We start from the raw sequence: 10,537 nt of genomic DNA, 5'->3' as shown, positions 1-10,537 counted from the left end.
TGACTTAACATTTGGATAGGTGTGAGGAGATATTACGCATGCAAAGTTTCATATATAAACACATGCCAACACATAGCAATAAAACCTTATTTAATAATTACAGTTATTTTGGTCTACAATATCCTTACTTATTTTTATCTGCTTGGCCTTTTTTGGACTAAGGATGGTGTTAAAGGTTAAAGCTTTTTGTGTGGCCTTTTCTGTTTATTTCTCCTTGCACCACCTGCAGCTTCTGCTTTATGTAATTGCTATGCTATTTGCTGCATAGATATTCATCATTTATATCATCATACATTTTGTTCTGTAATATTTAGAGATGTTCATTTGCATTTTTATTTTTTTAATCCTTTTTTATTTTGATAGAGAGAGAGAGCATGTGCATGCATGTGCAGGGAAGGGCAGAGAAAGGAGAGAGAATCCTAGGCAGGCTCTCGCTGTCAGCATGGAGTCCCACATGGGGTTTAAACTCATGAACCATGAGTTCATGACCTGAGCCAAAATAGAATCAGATTCCCAACAAACTAAGTCACCTAGGCACCCTCCCATCATTGACATTTTCAGTGCTTTTTGGCCTGAATCCCACCTCATTGTGAATTAAAACCCCTGGCTTCTAGTTAGCTTCACTTTGTTCTATGCATTTGTTCCATGTATACTGGCCCATCCCTCTGTTTTTAGTTTTATTAAATACCTTTATCTTAGTGTCTCGATTTTTGGTTAACAAGACAATTTAAAATGCTATGTCTTTTAATAGATGAATTAGGTACATTTGATTAATATAGCTGAGATGTTTGTTCTTAACTGGGTATAATATTTTATAAATACTTCTGCTTTCTGAGTATCTTTTATCTTTTTCAGTTTATTCTGTTATTTATGAAAGTTTGAAGTTCTCTTCCAGATATTACCTTTTCAATAACATCTTTAATAATGTCTTCAGTCCACTGTCCCTTACTTAGGGATCTGCTTTTTGATTTACCAGCTCATAAGCATAGCCACTGACTCTACTTATTTAAGTGACCACTTTTGAGCTTCTTCTAATTCCTTTCTTATCTTCTCATGCTCCTTTTCAAAGCATTATTACTTTTTAATGTCAAAGCAAACAATCTATTCCTTCACCTCTTGCTTTCTTAGATACACAATTAGATCTATCCAATGGTCCCTCTTTTTTTTTTTTTTTTTTTTTTTGCCAAAGTTTCATAACCCACTCCTGGCTGTATATCAGCCATTTTTTTAGGTATATCACTCAGAAAAGGCTTTTGGATATATATTCCCTGAGTTTTGGTGTATTTAAATCTGTTTTTCTATACCCCTAGTACTTGGAAAACAGCTTAGCTGGAGCTATCATACTTGGATCACCTATATATTTCCTTGATGTTTTTGGTCCTTTTTGTTCGTTTTTAGTTATTGTAATGCTATCTTTGTGTATTATTGTCAAAAATTCTGAGGCCAAAATGAGTTTTCTATGTCAGTGACATTTGTTTTGTGTTTTATTGATGTTCTGGGGAAATTTGTTATCTTTAAAATCAATACTTTTTCCATAATGTCTTTGAGATGACAAATTTGTACCAATTTTTCCAGATATGCCAGGTATCCTTTTTTATGTCACAGCAAGTTTTTTATATACATGGAGTTTTCTTAAAGAATTTTAAATATTAATTTTGTTGAATTGGGTTTTTTCTTCTATTCAGAATTCAAGTATGTGTATGTGAGATGTTGTTTCCTTTCTTCATTAAAAATCATGGGGCGCCTGGGTGGCTCAGGTGGTTGGATGTCTGATTTCGGCTCAGGTCATGATCTCACTTGTGGATTTGAGCCCTACATCGGACTCTGTTCTGTCAGCTTGGAGCCTGAAGTCTGCTTCAGATTCTGTGTGTGTCTCTCTCTGCCCCTTCCCCACTCATGCTGTCTCTCTCTCAAAAATAAACAAATATTTTTTTAAAAAATTTAAATCACTCTTTTCTCTTATTCTTTTTAACTACTTAAGGTTTTGTTTTCTTCTTTTTTTACTGTCATAAGTACATTCATACCCAGCATAAAGTATTTTGTTTATTATACTATTATATACAGTTGAATCCATTCTTCTTTGACGTCTGATTTAGTCTTAATTGCTAAGATTACTTTGTCTCTTCCTTAAATATTTTCTTATGTCCAATATACTCTAATTTGTCATTTCCCACTTTGCCATTCCTCGGGTTCTTGTTTTGTTTCGTTTTGTTTTGTTACCTATTTCTATTCTCCAATACCCCCTCACCCTGCATGCTCTGGATGAGGCCCTGCACCTTGAGCCCATCACGGGATCTCTGAGTCCAATATCCCTGCCTTTCTCTCTGTCGACTCCATCTCCAGTTGCAGTCACCACCCTCTCTGTCTCTGATTCGGATCCTAAACAAAATTTCAACCCAGATCCCAGTTCCACTTGGGAGACCAAGGATTTCAGGAGCCCTTCTCTTCACAATACCAATGCAAAATGTGGAATTGAACTGGAGGAACTCTTGGTCCTGCTATTGACCAGGGCTTGGAAGGGACCCAAATATATAGAGAGAGGCCAACCTTCACCCACTGCCAGGACTGGAGTGCCACCACCCAGGCTCAGAGCCCCTCTATCTACCCCCGGATAGTCCTCTGTCCATTAAACCCCTATAAAAAGCTTTAGTCTGAACACCAAAACAATATATGTGGGTTTGTCCCTGAGGATGCTATTGCTATTGTCCATGGGATCGACCTTTAATGAAAGAATGGTTGTGATACCAGAGTGAAGAAAAATCAGCTAATTCCACTGTTTAATAGAGGCTGGGGTTTCAGCACTTACTGTTTTTTTTAATTTTTTAATATATTTTAATTTATTTTTGAGAGACAGAGAGACAGTGCAAGCAGGGGAGGGTCAGAGAGAGAGGGAGACACAGAATCTGAAGCAGGTTCCAGGCTCTGAGCTGTCAGCACAGAGCCTGATGCGGGGCTCAAACCCACAAACTGTGAGATCATGACCTGAGCTGAAGCCGGATGCTTAACCAACTGACCTACCCAGGCGCCCCCAGCCCTTAGTGTTTAACTGGAAGCTCTCAGAAGAGTTAAATAAAAACTCAGAAATCAGGAATCTGCATTTCCACAAACTAGACAATCTTTTATTTAGTTGAGAGTATGGGGCCAAGAATGCTTTGAATTCCTGCACTAGTTTAAGTCAAACACATCCTCAAACACTAGTTTAGGAATACCTGAAAGGATTTGGCAGATGCAATCAAAGTCCCAATCCTTGAATTAAAGAGCTGTTGTCCAGAATTAGTCTGCTTCCCCCTTCAATGGAAGACACCAAGACTCAAAGAGAAGATAGGGTGTGTGTCCAGGATCACAGATCAAGTGAGGATATTGAGACCTAGTACTTATATTAAAAACTAGGGCCTTGATGCCCAGCAGCCAGTCTGGGTGGTAGCCAGTTCCCATGCATTAGGACCAGTTTCTGCCCCTAAGTCCCTCTATATCAATATATTCATCTCCAAGAAATGTATCAATCACTCCTCTGTTCTCCACTCTCCTATCTGAGCCTCTCCATCAGTATTTCCTCTCAGTTTGGCTAAGAGTATTATAAACTGAGCCAACATGCCATTTTCTCTCTACTCCAAACTTACATTCCCTGAAACCTTGATGTTCTCCCTAAAATATTTCTTTTGCTACTAAAAAGCATGTAGTGATTTCCTATTATCTACAGATACAATTCCACTAGGTCTAGGGTTTAGCAGAAACTTCCCCTTGGATCACACTCATATCATGATTTTGGACTTTTCCTCAAACCTCTTTTTTGTTGATGGTTATTTCTACCCAGGAACACTGATGTCATTACATACCCACAGAAATCTCAGTCACTGTTACCCACATTTCACCATTCCTTCCAGATTCCCTTTCATTCCAAAAATGTTGTCTGTGTGCATTTTTCTTTTATTTCATGTTGCTAATGAAAAAAAATTTTAATTGGAGATTTTCTATCAGCTTATGAGTTTCCTCTCATATCCTCAAATATGCAAGCAGCTCTAAATCATGGTGAAATGCACTAACATCCCTTTACAAAACTAATATTTTAGATATGACTAATATTTAGGTATTACTAATGTCTCCTTGAGGAGGAAAGTCATAGACAAGGGTGAATAGCTTTGCTCCTTTTTTATGGAATGGTCTCTCCTGAAATCTGATCTATTAAACTCTCTCTTTCTCCCTCTCTCCCTCTCTTATGCTGATTATCTTCAGTCTGGGAAGGTAGCTTCTCCTACAATGAGAATCACTGTGTGTGTGTTTGTCTCCATGGCCACGTCTCCCCTGGCTTTTCTGCTTGTCATTATCCTTCTTGGTAGAAATTTCCAGAGTTTCTTTCCAACATCTCTCCTTGCTCAGTCTCTCTTTTTTCATAATACTTAATTGTCTTTATTTTTTCTCTTATCACTCAAAAAGCCGAAAAGACTCCATTTTCACCTTGGAAAATAAAATACTTCTTAGTCACTTTCTTGGCACATCAGAAATTATCACCAACCCTCACAGTCACCCATATTTTTGACCTGTGAATTTCCTTCACACAAGAACATCCAGTATCACCTCACACTTCCATCACCTTCAAAAACTTTTCCTCCCAAGATTCTACTGTTTCCCTTCTCATTTCAAAACTTATCCAAGAGATTTTATAGATTAATGTTTGACAAAGAAACACTAAAAGTTTCCCCTAAATTATAAGATTTTCCCCTAAGGTTTAAAACTTAATACTCAATTTCCTCATCTTTAGAAAGACAAACAGCCTTAAAATTGTGTGAAATTACTTTCTTTAAATCCGCATTCCCCTCTTGAATAAGACCCAAATCTCAGGAAGACTTTCTTAGATCAGATTCTGGTTGCTTATCCCAGGTTCCAAGAGATTCTAGAAAACTACTATCCTTTTGTCAGAAAGCAAAAGAAAGTCTCCTGTCCATGAGACCCTTTCTAAGAGGAGCCTCTCCACTTCGATCATAAGTTAGAAACATTCAGCACTCCGGGAGATTGGGTCCCAAACTTTATCCTCAAGTGAGAATCTCTGGAAAACTACACTTACCAGGATAGTCAAAACCATCTTCAGGCAGTTCTAATCTGTAGCCTGGGTGTGACTCACAGTTACTGAAGTCTCCACCTGCCTGGAACATAGTGAAGTGGAGATGGACAGAGGAAGGCAGGCCCCTGCACTCAGGTAGAGCTCATGGCAAAGTGCATACTGTTCCTCCAAGGTAGTAATTACCCTGAACAGGGATCCACAAGTGTCATTTCAGAGCTGCATATTGGAATCACCAAAGGAGTTTTTCAAAATACAAATGCATGGGACCCAACCCAAAATAATTAAATTTGAATCACTGGGGTTGGCCTTTGAAATGCCTTCCAGCTGATTCCTTTGTAGACTCAGAGCTGGGAAGCTGTTTTGCAGCTGAATTCCCTTGTAGGCAGGATCCATAATTTTGCTGAGTTTATAAACTGGTGGGAGAGGTACACTTCACTAGAAATTATATTGACCTGTACAAAGTGTAGTCAAGGTTGAGGACAGAGTAATAGGGAAACACCTCTTTGGGATGTTGCTGCTTGGGAAGGCCTCTATGAATTGGATGACTAGCAGAGGCCAGATGAGGAATATGAGCCAGCTTGATGAGAGTGTTAGTGGGGGATGGAGCAGGAGCAGACACATCCATTACCTTAAATAGCAGCCGGACCTCCCTTCAGCTTCAAAAACTGCTAGAAGCCCAGAAGGGTGAGCAAATTTCAGCACTCTGGGACTTCCTGACTCTTCTGAACTCCAGCAGGACAGAGAAAGCACCAGTTCTCTGCAAGCCCTTTGGCCACAGAGAAAACTCAAGAATAAAAATAAAGGTGAGTTGAGAGGGAGCCTGCTTTCTGGGTTGTTCATGGGAGAAAAGCTAGGTTATTTGTCTTCATATTATTTCGTAAACATTTTTATTGCCATTAAAATTCGTGCCCTGCAAACTTTTCTGTTCTTGACAAATGTGAACTATTTTCACCCTCATAGCAAACCTGACAGAAAGTGTTATTACTAAACTCATTTAACAGAAAAGGAAACCGAGGCATGGCATGGTAATTAGCTTGAACAAGGATCCACAAGTGTCATTTCAGAGCTGGAAATCGAAACCCAGCACAGTGACTCCTGAGTTGATGACCTTCACTGCTGTCTTATGCCACTTCTCAACAAATTCCTGATTTTAAAGGAATTATATATCTGCTTTGATATTTAGGGTGTGTCTTCCTATTATCTCCTTATGCTATTTCCTTTTATGTTTGACCATAGATAGTCTGCTTCTTAGGTCTGTTTTAAAGTCCTTCTAAACCACTTCTACACTCATCTCTGGGGCAGGGGTGGAGGTGTCTATTGGCTGATTTCCCTGCTAGTGGGGAATTGTATTTCTGTCCCATTGCATACCTAGTAACTGTAGGTGGGACACCAGCATTGTGCATTTAAAATTGTTGATTGCTGAGTATTCTGTGTTCATTTAAATAAAATTGGGCTTTGTTCTTTGATATCATTACTTGGAATATTGATGCTTTGGAAGGTTGTTTTGAATATGTGTTAATTATGACTGGAATGGGCTTCAGTATGTACATAAGTTGGCCCCAGTACTGAGGCAATACCTTGTGATGGCTCTATCTCAATCCCCTTGCATTTGGAGTCTTTACACTCTAGCTGCCTGGGACACAGATTCTTCCTGGCCTTGAGAAACCCCAAGGAACTATCTATATTCTGAGTATTTGAATATCTGCATCAAGGTGTTTTTGCCTGCGTGATAGTTGATTTTGAAGACAAATTTTCACCTGAAATAATTTCTCTTCTTACAAAGTCTTATGTTTCCTTCATATGGATGCCGTCTGCCATTTGCTGTTCATTTTAAAATATCCAATTTTCGGGGCACCTGCATGACTCAGTAGGCTAAGCGTCAGACTCCTGACATCAGCTCGAGTCGTGATCTTGCAGTTCAGTTTTGAGCCCTGCATCGGGCTCTCTGCTGGGAGTGCAGAGCCTGCTTGGGATACTGTCTCCCTCTTTGTCCCTTTCCTGCTTGCTCTATTCCTCTTTATCAAATGAAAATAAACTTAAAAAAATATATATCCTATTTTCCTTGTATACAACCCTTCCACCGATAAATAAGTTACCACAGATGAACAAAACTGTCAGTAGAAGGCTTCCTTGTACTAAAAAGCTCAGTAATCAATCCAAACCCCTCACTCCTATAATTTGAGGAAAGAGGATATTTCTATTGTTTTTATTCTTTCAAGGGAAATTCTCAGGATTTTGAAAATTTGCCCAAATTTCTTAAGCCACTGAGCCACCCAGGCACCTCAAAAATTTGCCCAATTTTCTTAACCAAAATGCTAAATGAGCTCTCACATTTGGTAAATAGAAAGAAATGTGATGTACATTAAAGATAACTGTTTCTTAGACTGTCTTCATAGAGATGTAAAACCAAGATTTTGTATGGCTAATTAATGTTGTTTTCTTAAAAGTTAAAAAAAACTATGTATTAAAATAGTACAGGAGATTTTATTCAAGACTGTTGCAGTAGGAGTAGAAATAAAGAAGTCCTATAAGTAGCAAAGAAAATACAATTTAAAAAATGGGTGGTGAAATTCAATGGACATTTTTCCGAGACCTGCAAAGGGACAACAGGTACACCAAAGGGTGCACCATTACTAATAATCAGAAAAATGCAAGTCAAAGCCACATTGAGATATCATCTCACATCTGTTAGAATTGTTTTATCAAAAAGACAAGAGAGAATAAGTGTTGGCAAGAATGTGGAGGCAAGAGAGCCCTTATGCACTGTTTATGAGAATATAAATTGGTGCAGCCACTTTAGACAATAGTATCAAGTTTTCTCAAAAAATTAGAAAATAGAAATACTAAGTGATTTTGCAATCCTACTTCTCAATAAATATCCAAAGTAAGTGAAAACAGGTTCTTGAAAAGCTATCTGCCCTCCCGTGGTCATTTCAGTATTATTCACAAGAGCCAAGATATGGAAATAACCTGAGTGTCCATCAACAGACGCATGGATGAAGATTTAGGGAATGGATGTGAATATGTGTACATATAACATTTCATTGTATATACACCCACATATATACAATGGAATGTTATTCAGCCATGAGAAAAAAGGAAATCCTATCATTTGTAACAACACGGTGTAACTTGAGGGCATGATGCTAGGTAAAATGTCAGAGAAAGACAAATACGGTATGATGTCACTTACACATGAAATGTTACAAAGCCAAACCCCTCTTGTCCAATGCCACCAATATGGTGTTCAAGTGTTTTATAGAGACTGGCCAGGCAGCCTATATCTCCTTTGGCCTTCGTTCCGGGAAGATAGTCAACACTGTAGATGCTATTGACCAGAACAAGGCTAATGGACCTTGCATTCAGGTAAGGAGACATACTATGCCCTTCAAATGCATGCAGCTCACTGACCTCATCCTCAAGTCCCCACACAGTGCCCACCCAAGGTGTGTCAGACAAGCCTGGCAGAAGGCAGACACCAAGCAGGAAATGGGCAGCCACAGTATGGGTCAAGAAGATTAAAGCCAGAGAAAGGAAAACCAAGATCATAGATTTTGGTCCCTATAAAGTCATGAAGGCAAAGAAAAAGAGGAACAGAATAATCAGGCTTGAAGTTCTAAAACTACCAAAAGCAGCTGTCCTGGAAGCTTCTCCCAGAAATATACCCACTGCTAAGAGTGCAGCTGGAACTGCTACTGCAAAGTTTCCAGGAAAAAAAGTTTGCCGCTGCAGGCAAAAAGGCTACAGCCCAGAAGATTCCTGCCCCAAAAGCTGCCGGCCAGAAGGCAGTCCCTCCAAAAGCTCAGAAGGGTCAGAAGTCTTCAGCCCAGAAAGCTCCTGCTCCAAGGCAGCTGGCAAGAAAGCATAAAGGCATAAGAGGCTATTATAAATAAGTAATAAAGATTCTTTTTGACACATGCATGCACACACACAAGCCAAACTCCTAAAATGGTATAAACTTTTGATTAATAGAAGAAATAAGTTTGGCGGGATCTAATGTACAGCATGATGATTATAGTTAATAGTACTGTATTATATACTTGAAAGTTGCTAAGTGAATAGATTATAAATGGCTGAAAACAGAGAAATAGTAGTTACTTGACATGATGGAAGGTGTTAGCTACCTCTATGATGGTAATCATTTTGTAGTATATGTGTATGAAATCAACATGTACACTTTAAAGTTTTTTTTTAACATTTATTCATTTTTGAGAGACAGAGAGAGACAGGGCACGAATGGAGGAGGACGGAGAGAGAGAGAGGGAGACACAGAATCTGAAGCAGGATCCAGGCTCTGAGCTGTCGGCACAGAGCCTGACATGGGGCTCGAACCAATGAACCTGTGAAGTCTTGACGTGAGCCGAAGTTGGATGTTTAGCCAACTGAGCCACCCTGGTAGCCCTAAACACGTACACTTTAAACTTCTACAATATTATATGTCATTATATCTCAAAGCTAAAAAATGTTTTATGGAGGTAGTTTGTCAAATCCATCAAAAATTTACTTTCTATTCTTAAAGACAATGTCACTTTTCATTCACAGCAGACAAATTGAGTGCAGAAAGAAGATGGTGTAGGTAAATAAGATCTTAATGAATGCATATTAAAGTAAAAATAGAGAATTGTAATAATCAAGATGAAATATTGAACTCCTCCAAAAGGTTTAGATGGTACAAGAATCAATTTATTATTAAAAGGGTTTAATTTCTCTTAAAATTATCATGAAATTATAACATTAGCATTGATATTTGTTGACATTTTCTTATGTCAGATTTTCATTTTTCTATGAAAAGTTAATTTTGTTTGAAGATCCAATGCACATAATTGGCATTTTACTTTAATAAATTCAAATTTAGGTCTTTAGAACTTTTTCTTAACAAATCAACAAATCTGTAGAAAAAAATTACTTATTCTACCAGAAATTGTCTATTTATAGGTTAACAAAGGGAATACAACTATTTCAAATATTAAGAGTTACAGTTATGTATTTATTCAGAAAGAAAACACAGATGTAAAGTATTTTATATGACTGAAAAATGTTTTAATATGCTCTTTCCCCATAAATTTGTACATTTCACTGAATTTGAATAAAATGTTGGCAAATAGTTGTTAGCAGTATTTCCTGGAGTTTTAAATTTATTTTTATTTATTACTTGTAGTTTAAAATATATATATCTTTTATTTTTCCTAGGTATACCACTATAAGTGTGCCTCTTTATTTTTTTTAATGTTTTATTTTATTTTATTTTATTTTTTTAGGTTTTGTCAGTTTGATTTTCTTTTTTTTAATACAATTTATTTTTTTAACATATGCAATTATTTTCCGTCATTTACAATACAGTAGTTTCAATGATACTCCAAACAGAAAAGCAAAGTAAAAAATCAAAACCCCCACTTCTATTTCATGTAATTAGACTTATACAGAAATTAGAAGGTTAGGTACCAACTAGTTAATCACCTAATTTCACAGCTATCTGAA

At 37.5% G+C, this 10,537-nt stretch overlaps 1 pseudogene; it reads left to right on the top strand.

Moving 5' to 3' along the window:
* The first annotated feature begins 8,299 nt into the window (after positions 1-8,299).
* Positions 8,300-8,952, top strand: LOC115302218 (annotated as a pseudogene).
* The last annotated feature ends 1,585 nt before the right edge of the window (positions 8,953-10,537 follow it).

This window comes from Suricata suricatta, chromosome 1, assembly GCF_006229205.1.
Source record: "Suricata suricatta isolate VVHF042 chromosome 1, meerkat_22Aug2017_6uvM2_HiC, whole genome shotgun sequence".
NCBI classification, from domain to species: domain Eukaryota; kingdom Metazoa; phylum Chordata; class Mammalia; order Carnivora; family Herpestidae; genus Suricata; species Suricata suricatta.
This window is presented reverse-complemented; position numbering and strand designations above follow the sequence as displayed.